This window comes from Vanessa cardui, chromosome 24 (assembly GCF_905220365.1).
Source record: "Vanessa cardui chromosome 24, ilVanCard2.1, whole genome shotgun sequence".
NCBI lineage: Eukaryota > Metazoa > Arthropoda > Insecta > Lepidoptera > Nymphalidae > Vanessa > Vanessa cardui.
Window position 1 is genome coordinate 5,173,661 of NC_061146.1, and position 10,982 is coordinate 5,184,642.

The 10,982-nt window shown below is 31.8% G+C and overlaps 1 protein-coding gene across 1 annotated transcript in view; it reads right to left on the reverse strand.

Moving 5' to 3' along the window:
* The window catches only part of LOC124540236 (focal adhesion kinase 1), a 71,300-nt gene extending 66,475 nt beyond the window's left edge, over positions 1-4,825 (reverse strand). Inside the window, exon 1 of the mRNA XM_047117702.1 lies at positions 4,673-4,825. The gene's annotated coding sequence lies outside the window, so the exon portion shown is untranslated. The remainder of the gene's footprint in view (positions 1-4,672) is intronic.
* Positions 4,826-10,982: the final 6,157 nt, after the last annotated feature.

Here is a 10,982-nt window from a genome sequence, read left to right on the forward strand (position 1 = left end):
TCTCTAGTATTACAGACGTTTATATAACGACAGACGTGTCTTTAAGCGTTTACGTGATACGTGCTTATTTACATCGGATATATTGTTAGGAACGTTTGAGATAATGGCCGGAACATTGGTACGAACTCGATGGAAATAATTTTATTGTAATCGAGTTACATTTTCACATAGGACTTAATTGTCGTAGTGGATGGATGAATGTCCCCATAACACAGGATTTTCCTAGAATGGGGTCATTAATCTACTATCTTGTTAATGTTTTTCTAAGTACTCTGTATGTGTCATTTATCTTCTGTATTATTGTTATTGGCAAATAAATATTATTATTATTATTAATTCGCTCACGCTTCAGTGTGTCGGCCGACTTTAGTTATACAAAGTATGCACACTTAGCTTCAAGCTTGCTTCATAGCTAATTTTAAGTGAAATAGCCAATAAAATACAGAGCATCTTTCGAATTTAAACCATTATTATAGATTATGAAATAATACTAGTAGTAATATTAAGTTGTACAATTAGACAAATCGAACTTAGATTCGTATTTAAAATGCACTCAGTTTGATACTTATGTATCAATGACGTAGCTTAGCTCTAAATATCGTGTCCTTGGTCCTTACCATTATTTTAAATACTAAACAAAATACGTCATTTTTAATGATCACGTGTTAATATAGATTTCACAAGGACTTCGCTGAATAAAATTGAGACAAAGCCACTGGTGTCCTCAAATTTCTTTATAGATATCTTCTGTCTGATTATATTTAAAGTTTATTTCTAAAAAACCTGTCACCGAGACGGTTTCACAGACGCAAAACGTCGTAAAAGAGTCACAGTGTATTTTCTCCAGAGAAATAACGAAGGCGTCACTATGACAGTTCAAACCAGCGTCCTATTTCCGACTTACTGACTCAAATGAGTCACGGAATGACTAACTTCGGAGTTGGGTTAAAAAATATTAAAATTTATTAAAGTTTCTGGGAAATTCGATATTAATACTGGGCTACAAATATATAATACGTAATTCTAAAACTTCACAAGCATAGGAAACCATCCTTACTGTTTTTTTTTTTCTTTATTTTTTTATGTCTTATTTGATGACTGCCATTTTTCACTTTTTTAACCCGAGTTATAAATTACTGCTCTTACCCTATATGTTAATACGGCGTGATGTCTATCATAACCTCTCTCAATAAATAGGTTACTGTTTGGTTTGATTTGATAGTTAAAACAAACAAACTGTTTATATATCCTGTTTTATATAAGACTAGCGACACATCCGATTACACATGTGTGCTGTGTGTGTGTGCATGTTAATACAAAAAAGTAATTTCTTCCGGCTGTCGCGTTTAAAAAGTAGGTTTCAGTTAGGTCATTTCTTTAACTTAAAGCTTGCCCTAAATTGCCCTAATGCCATAAATTTAGGATTTTAACAGTTGTGTGGCTCCAAGTCAATAATAGAGAGAGCCCTATAATATCACCAGTGTATTCTCGATTGAGAATAGCCGCCATGACTAAAATCGGTCAGGGGGACTTAATAAAGAGGAAGCGCTTTACATTTAAAAATCTCGAGAACAAAGGACTTTCCTTATCTAAATAGTTTGTAAGAAAACTTCCGTAGACCAAATCTATGTTCGAATAAGGAAATAAGTTTAACGACGTTTTAGTCATAAATTCGTTTTTGGTGTCCGACTAAGAGACACTGAGTTACAACAGCTGGTTTTAAAGATGCGTGATGTTTAGTTTTTGTTTAACAAACGATTTTCGTTTAAAAGCTTTTATAGGGCACTCACAGTTGAATGCGTTCCGTTTTAAAACAAATCTGACCATTCTAGCTACCAACTATGTTAAGGATTTTTATATATATTTTAATGGAATCAAATGGTATACATTATCTTATAACCAAAAAGAATATCCAGTAAATTTCCCACGACTTCCCCATACATATTGTCTTTCTTTTTCCGAATTTGAACCCGACATGTTTCATTACATTCCTGTTTTAAAACCACTGCGCTATGTCGGTTTTATATACATTTGTATGTAATTTTGATTGATGATTGTGATATATGGTTGTGAATATGTTTCTTTATATATTCATAATCTTATTTATCACGATGCCTCTCGACGCGTTTTAATGAAATGCACATTACTTGTTTATCTTGAATTAAATATGTTTGATAAACAGATAGTGTGTACGATGACTTATTATATTTAAAATTTTAAATTACAGACTATAACGAAAAAAAAAACACTCGAGTTTTTTGCGCACTTCACATTGCATTTTTTTTTCAAACTCAAACTAAAACAACTTTATTCAATGTAGAAGTATTACATTTTCTTATTTATGGTCAAATTAAACAGTACCACCCTTCGGAAAAGGGAACACCCCGACCTGAGAAGAACCGGTGAAAGAAACTCAGCGTGTCTTTTTTGTCAAATTAATTAAATTCATATTATATATGAATAGAAACAGCCATTATTTTATAATCTGAACTGGTGATATCATGTTCTTTGACAATTTTTTTTTTTATTGTATAGGTTGGCGGACAAGCATATGGGCCACCTGATGGTAAGTGGTCACCATCGCCCATAGACAATGACGGTGTAAGAAATATTAACTATTCCTTACATCGTCAATGTGCCACCAACCTTGGGAACTAAGATGTTATGTCCCTTGTGCCTGTAGTTACACTGGTTCACTCACCCTTCAGACCGGAACACAACTATACTAAGTACTGTTATTTGGCGGTAGAATAACTGATGAGTGGGTGATACCTACCCAGACGTGCTTGCACAAAGCCCTACCACCAAGTATAAGTATAAGTATATAATATATAAGTAATTTAAAAAAGGAATTTTAATTCGAATAAATATATGTGCAATTTAAACAAACCACTAATTCAACCAATACCATAACTCGAATTTTATTAATGCTCGTGTTAAAAGCTCCTCACACAAACGGCCTATTGTTTCATAAGTTACAATACAATGAAACTATCAGGCCAATTCTGAATTTTGGACGTTTTCCAAGTCTCGAATAGCCGTTCAAACGTCTCGTCCTCAGCGCGTGAATTAACAGAAGTGTCATGCAATTCGAAATTATATTCAATTAATGAACGGTTACGATTTATTTTATGACGTAGGACTATTGTCGGAATATTATAATGTGTTAGTGACTTTATAATTGCACAGAGGTTTGTCTGTATATATAGCAATTTATGCAGGATTATTTAGACATTAGGGGGATTGAGAGGCCCCAAGGTAGTCCAAAAATTAATGGTATTCATTTTTAATTTAGTAATTTTATACTCAGTACTCAGTCAATTGATTTTTAACCGAAAGTTGCTGGTTGAAACCCTAAACAAGTAGGTTTTATTTAATTAAAAAGTATGTCAAAACTGCATGTGCATAATAAAATAATGTACATAGTACATATGTTAAAATACAACATTAAATACTTACTATATTTTATTGCAAATATTACATATTTATATTGCTTGTTTGGTTGTATATTGTAAAAAAAATGGCGTCCGAAAAAGAAAATAGTCGTGATTTCAATTCTCTATTTTATCTGTGATCTTGTCGCACACGCTTCGAATATTCAAACAGAAATTTTAAATCACTTTCGTCTAGAAATATTCATATCAAATATTGACATATATTTTGAATACTCATTTCAGCGTTAATGTTTTATCTCATTTTAATTAAGCGTTAACTATAACCTTATTACAAAGTGTTATTTTTTAATCTATCTCTTATGTATGCTTTCAAATAGAATTATATTTGAAATTTCTCATACATAAATAATAGTTAGTATTGCCCTATTATAGGTATACCTCCTAGAAACTACTAAAATTGGAATCACTTTAAAACTTAGCTTAGTTGTTTGAAAATATTAAAAATGTAATCGTCAGCAATCTGAACAAAAAATACACAGCTAGCAATTAATCTAAGCAATCTTGGATTATTCGTCTGTCCATACGTAGTCTTTCTAGAATAAATATAAAATTTAGTAAAAAAAAAGAAATACAAATTAACTAAACCTATCCAGTTTCAAATATAAAAAATTACAAAGGGTTTTGTTGTAATTAATATATTTAACAAATATTTAGATTAATTACTGGTATAACATGTTAATAAAATCATTTTAATGCTTACTCATTTATTATTACGCGAATAATAATATATAATAAAATAACCATTGTTTATAATAATATAAATATGTCATCGCGTTTATGCACACTTTACTAGCATTCCTGCACTTCCTTAGGTTGACTGATAAGAGAATGCCTTTAGCTTTAAGCCCACGTTTGCCTAATATTGCATTGTGCATTCAATCATTATTATATTATTTTAAATGTATTACACGTATACTATAATATAAATATTTTTTTAATAGAACTGTTTTTAAGTGGTTATAAAAAGTGGCTTGAACTTTTTCTACTAAATTCTTTACATTTATTAACAATTAATAATATTGATTTATATACTATGTTTTCAATTTATAACTGTTTTTATGAAAAATAAATATTTATTTATTTTCACGTTAGTTCAAGAATTATATAGTCATCAAATTATTTAATATAAACAATTTTAAATTAAAAAAAAAGTCGTAATTGGGTAATTGTTTGCTACTGGTAACTCATAACAAAAAAAAAACATTTAAAAATCACACCATGCACTATCTCACGATCGCGCCAAAAACATCGATAAACTTCGATTTAAATTTCGAATTTGGAACGCGTCAATTCATCAATTCGTATTGGATAACGCGTTGTAACCGCGCGAACTGCGCCGCATGCGCCGCGAGACTGGCCGGAGACGGTGCGAAACCGACAAAACATTTACCTTTAACTGCCATTCCATTTCCATCACATACTATATGTATATGTGAGAAAGAGAAGACAACATATTAGGAATCATCTATGATCCAAAGTTGTGATTTAGCTGTGGTTTCGCAAAGATTAGTTAAACCCAAGGACGATTTGTAAGTCATTCTCTAAAACATAATGCCTCTGTTTATGAAATATCAGCTGCGCCCGCGCCTACATGGCATTTTACGGCACTTTTAACAGCTGTAGGCGATCTGTAGTTTTATTTATAGCTCGTATTAACACATGTTTTGTGATAATATTGAGCAGTTAAAGATTAACGAAATAACTTACGCAACGCTTATAGTATATATACATATTTATGAATTATTTAATAAATTTATAAATTATGAATAACATTATATGAAACTCGTACTAAAGTAACGTATTTTGAATTCATAATATATAAAAACGAAATATATAATCGAAGAAAACAATGCAGATGATGTCAACGCTTTATTTAGAATCAACAAAGAATATTTGAAACAAACGGATAAAATAACGCATTAACGTTACGTTAGGTATGTACTAATGCGTTTATTAATATTTATTAAAATATAAGGACAATGCGGAACAATCGGCAGTGTGCGGAGGTCGTTGTACAAGCAGCGCAGGCGCATAGAGTTGAGTTACGATCGTGAGTCATGTAAATAGGGCGATCTTGTTTACGCTAGTTTATTAGCAATGGTATGGCGTGAAAATTAAAATATTCAACTGTTAGATTTCAGTACTGTTAGAATTGTGAATGTAAATAAAATAATCATTCACAAGAATGTCCTTTAATATCACTGAACTGTTTTATGGGACAATTGTAGATTTTTTTTTTCTTAACAATAGTTACGAGCTTAAAAACTTTTTGGATACGATGATACGAGGGAATGAAACCTTTATCATGTGTGCTATTTTCAGACATACCCTTTTCCAAAACAGTTGCGTCTACAATATCTTATATATGATTCAATACTTTAGCGGTATGCTCTAATAGATGACATCGGTTCTACCCAAAGAGGTCTAAGATATATTATTTATGAAAACGTTAATACTAAAAAATATAACCAAACAGATAACTACTCCAAGAGAGCAAGAGAGAATAAAAAAAAGAAAGTACAAAAACAACTATTTCAGAAGTTCCACAGAAATCAAATCTAGAAATATGAGCCCGAGTAGTCCAATCAAGATCTTAATACTCTCGAAGAGAGAAAATCTTAACAGATACTAAGAACAACGAAAACATTTTTGAGACAGTCACTACTAATAGATAAAATAAAGCCGTAGAGACGAATCGTTCACTCTTAAATAAAACAATTAAAGAATGAAGATTGATTGAAGCAAATGAATGCAATCATTGTTCTGATGGAAGAACTGGCGATGAGTGCAAAGCGGACGAAGCTGCCAAAATATTAACCGATCTTAATTGTGTCGGTCAACTCTTCGATATATTTGTTACTGAGCAATATTTTTTTTAAATATCGAAGACAGATTTCTTGGGGTTCTTATTACCGCGTTTTTATAATAAAATTGTGTTTTTTAGTAATATACAGATGCAATTAATATAATATATGAAGTAATCAATTATTTAAAAATAAAAAACTATGATTTTTGGAAATTTAAAGTTGAAACAGTAACAGTTGCAAAGTCTTATATAAAATATTCTACAGGAAAATACCTACAGATTACAATTAAATTAAAAATGTGTGTCATCTCCTAAATGATTATACTTCTGAGTACATAAACAATGAAAACGTTTAAGAGTCATCAAGGCTAATCGAATTGGCTCCGGTCCTAAGCCTTCCCTTCTAGAGACGTTGTTATCAGACTCCTTTTCTTTGTCCAAAACTTTTCATGCACCCATTACACCATCTGACAAAGTTTCTTATTAGTCCAATTTTTAATATGCTTAAGTTAACAAACTTTGTATATATATTCCTGTTACATAGCCGAAGTTCTCTCGTTATATATAGAATTGATTAAGCACACAGACCCCCCGTGGCGATATTGGCATTTGATTATTATGTCACTTGCACATGTTGCCAATTAAACGAGGCTCGCGGACGTCGAGTTGCAAAATACTGGCTCGTATGGAAAAATATATTACCGAATACAAAATAGTACTTTGGAGTAAGTAAATTTTGGAGCAATGCGGCGAAGAATTCAAGGTCGTCTGTGAGTAATATTATATGTAACTATACAAACACGTTTGACCATGTATGAATGTGCACTGGCTTTATTAGTGGTGAAGTTGTGGATAAGTAGATTTTCGCATTACATTGCTTTCGTATTTAGGAATAAAACAGTTATAGAAACGCTCTGACAAAATACTTAGCTCCTGTAATACTTTTGCCAATTGACTTATAGTCGATATTTTCTTTGTACTCAATTATCAGTTCATCCCAGTCAGCCATCATTTCAGACATTTTTAATGCTTCCCTTAATGATTCCTACCTTCTTTTGGTCTTTCATCAATATGTCGAATTTTATATTAAATACTTGTTTTAACGACAAGTCATTCACCTCTACTCATTTCATACCCAAAACACGATTAGCAATTTCCTCTAAGATTTCCGCCATTGGCGCCAGTTCCAAACTTCCTCTTATATAGATAATCATGCCTTATCTTCGTCAGCCTTGTCAAACCATACATCCAACTTAGCATCCTCATTCCAGATGTATGCAATCGTCTTTCGGCACCTTATTTCTGGTTTACTACTTCCGGAATAAATCCTGATTAAAAAACATTTTTAGGGGTTCCACCCCTAAAATGATTTCGCAAAGTTGCATCAGTTTAAGATATTTTGTAATTCTAGAATACTTATGTCAAAAATTGTCAAAATCGTTTGTGAAGTTAGGATTGACATACATATAAGTAAGATCAGATTAATATACCATTGGTACACAAATTTTGTCCTTTGATGGAAAAGCTCAGTCCAACAGGTTGAACACGCTAAGTATACTAAAATATATCTGTTTGGAAACTGAGGAAAAATAGTTAAATAAATTTAATCAAAAGTATAACGCCTCACTTTATTGCCTTCACTGGTGACCTCTTGATATACTGGCTCATTTTTTACTTAGAAAAGCGAAATTGAAATAAAACGGAGAATGCTTCTAGCATTCTTGCCACCATTGTACTCACCCAATTGGTATAGTAACTACATTTTATATATAATTAAAGTCTCAAACTGATATCACCATTGCGTTTTTTTATTATCCAAAACCCAAAACACGAATCTTCTAACACCGTTTTAGTTCTTGTTTCGTATTTATGTTATAATAAATACGAAACAAGAAGTCGATACGCCTTTCCCTCGCATTATAATTATCGGTTACGTAGATTCACTATTTTATTGGCTTGCTCCAAATTCATATCTTTGCTCTTAAAATTACGGCGATGTCGAAATCCCGGCCGAGATATGTTTGACGTTTCCTTATCACCCATTAAAGTTGCGAACTTTATGTTGGTACAGAAGCAGCCTTGACCCGACACTTAATGCTAGCGAGAGTGCTACATATGACTGTATATGTACAGTCGGGGTAAGAAAAGATTCATCACCTTAAGATCTATTTTCGTGTGCTCAGTATGTGCGATAATCTGCTTTTCCTATTGAGAATGACATATTGCGTCGCAATGTCATTCAATAAGTTTAATTTTATATGCAGTTGTCTGTTTAGTGTTTGAGTTTCAAAGGATGCTAAGAGTTTACGACTTGATAAAGGAATCAATTTGAAAACTGACGAAGGATTTTCTTACTCTGACTGTACGCATGTACAACGAAATATTGAACAGGTTGGAAATAAGTAAAACACTAAAGTAATCTGCCAATATTGGTACCCTTGGAGAGGCGGCTTGGATCTTATTCGACCACGCTGTTCCAAAGCTGGTTGGATAATACAATTGTCGCACATTATTTTCCATTCAAAAGGAAGGAAATAGAAGAACACAAAGGAGTTTCCATTCACAGCCGAGAACGAGGATTTAAAGAAAAGATTTAAAAATAGGAACACATGTATGTTAGCATGTTTATTTTAACATGATCATATTTTATTGTTTTAATGTATTAAACTATTAACAGCATAAATAATTCGATTTAAATAGTTGTTACAATTTGCGTTGATTGTCAACATCCGGTTTTGACTAAACTAAATTGTTTTTAAAATGGATCGAAACCGGATGTTGCTACAGTCGGAGGAGGGGCGTGTAAACATTAAATACTAGGAGTAAGCCTAGAAATTGTCATTCTTACTTTAATCGTCGAATTGGAAGGATCGTGAACCACTTCAGGAGAAATAAAGTATTGATTGTGAGGAGAGTTTTTGTATAATTCCAACATGTATATATTTGTAAATGTTGTGTATTATCAGTGATGTTACGAAGTGCATGTTTGACTTATTTAGAGTTAAATATAGATTTTGATAATTTATCTTTTCAATAAACAAATATTCACTTTGAACCCGGGACCTGGTATGATGTAATGGCTTACAATATATGCAAGGCTGTGAGAACTAGGTTCATCGTACCAAATAGATCCGCGTTGTTTTGTTTCGATAAATACATCGTATTTAACATCTTATTTGAATAAATTGCCTCGTAACATAGTTCGGCAGACTTGACCACCTGATGGTAAGTAGTCACCGATGTACATAAACATTGGACTGCATCTGCGAACTAAGATATCATTGTACATTTAGTTACAACATAACACCTTAGTTCTCAAGGTTGGTGGCGCATTGGTAAGGGATTGTTAATATTTCTAGCAACACAAATATTTATGGTCAGTGGTGACCTCTTAACATGACTTAACACCAGGTGTCCCATTAGTCGGTTCGCTTACCTATTATATACATTAAAGAAATGTCAGAAGATAAAATAGTATCATCTCCGTAGTCGTGACATTTAAATTTCTTTTAGATGGCTGATTTGCCATAAGCTCATTAATCAACACATAAAATATTTTTTTATATTTTTGTTTTGAGAATTATATCCATTTTAGTTTTTTGCGTTTAATCCTTAGATTTCTGTATTTTTGTTACAAACAAACTCTGCTACAATAAATTATACGTAACAATTAAAAATTATCCAGTATTTCAACAATAACGTACTATTACTGTATGATACATTATAATATAAACTAGTCAGTTATATTAATTAAATTCCAATTAAAATAGCTAAGCATATAGACTAATTAAACAGTAATAACAAACTTCTAGGCATATAAAACCCATCCATTAATTAATCTAAATATAATCTTGTTCGTCTCCATAAACAGCCGTTCTGCAATGACTAAGTCATTAAAATAAAACTGCACTATAACTCCCATATTGGGAATATTCGTGATGATGGCTTACAGCATATATTAGACTCAAGCTCCACTAAAATTAGCGCCGTATAGCTCGATATAGCTGGGAAAAATATCCATCGATATAAAAGCGAAATACTACTAACTGATTAAACACTAAATGTCAGAAACTATAACACATACAAATTTGAAATTGGACAGATTCCTTATAGGATAAAGACATGCGGATATTACGAATGTCCATCCCTAAGGGGGTAAGACAGGGGGTTGGAATTTTGATAGCTTCTTATGGGCGGGTAATCCGCTTCGTTACGTAACGCGTTACATCGTCAGACTGTCTGGCTTCCTTTTAACTTACGGGTACGCCAGCAGTTTTCATTTAATGATTCCCAAACGTTGTTAGTTATTTTATCATATATGTTCTTTAAGACAATATATGGTGCCGTTTTTTTTATTATTTCGTATTTATATAAAAGTATCAATTAACTATGAACTCAATCTTCAAATATTAGTTAGAAACAAAAATAAAAATAATTATTTTAGAATGTATAATTTCTTGTTGATTTTAATAATTGATAAAATTACAAATAATATTATTCCAGTAATCCGACCTATTATTTATTCAAAATCAAAATTAACAATTACTATTCTCTCAGACTGCATATTCGAATTACTCGAATATAAATAATAAAGCAATCAAAAATCGATTAAAGTTTAAAAAAAAAAAACGTATCTCAATCTTTGCTTACACCAAGACTTATTGGACGGTCAGCATCACAGAGAACCTATTAACAACGATTTGCATAGCAAAGGGCAGCGT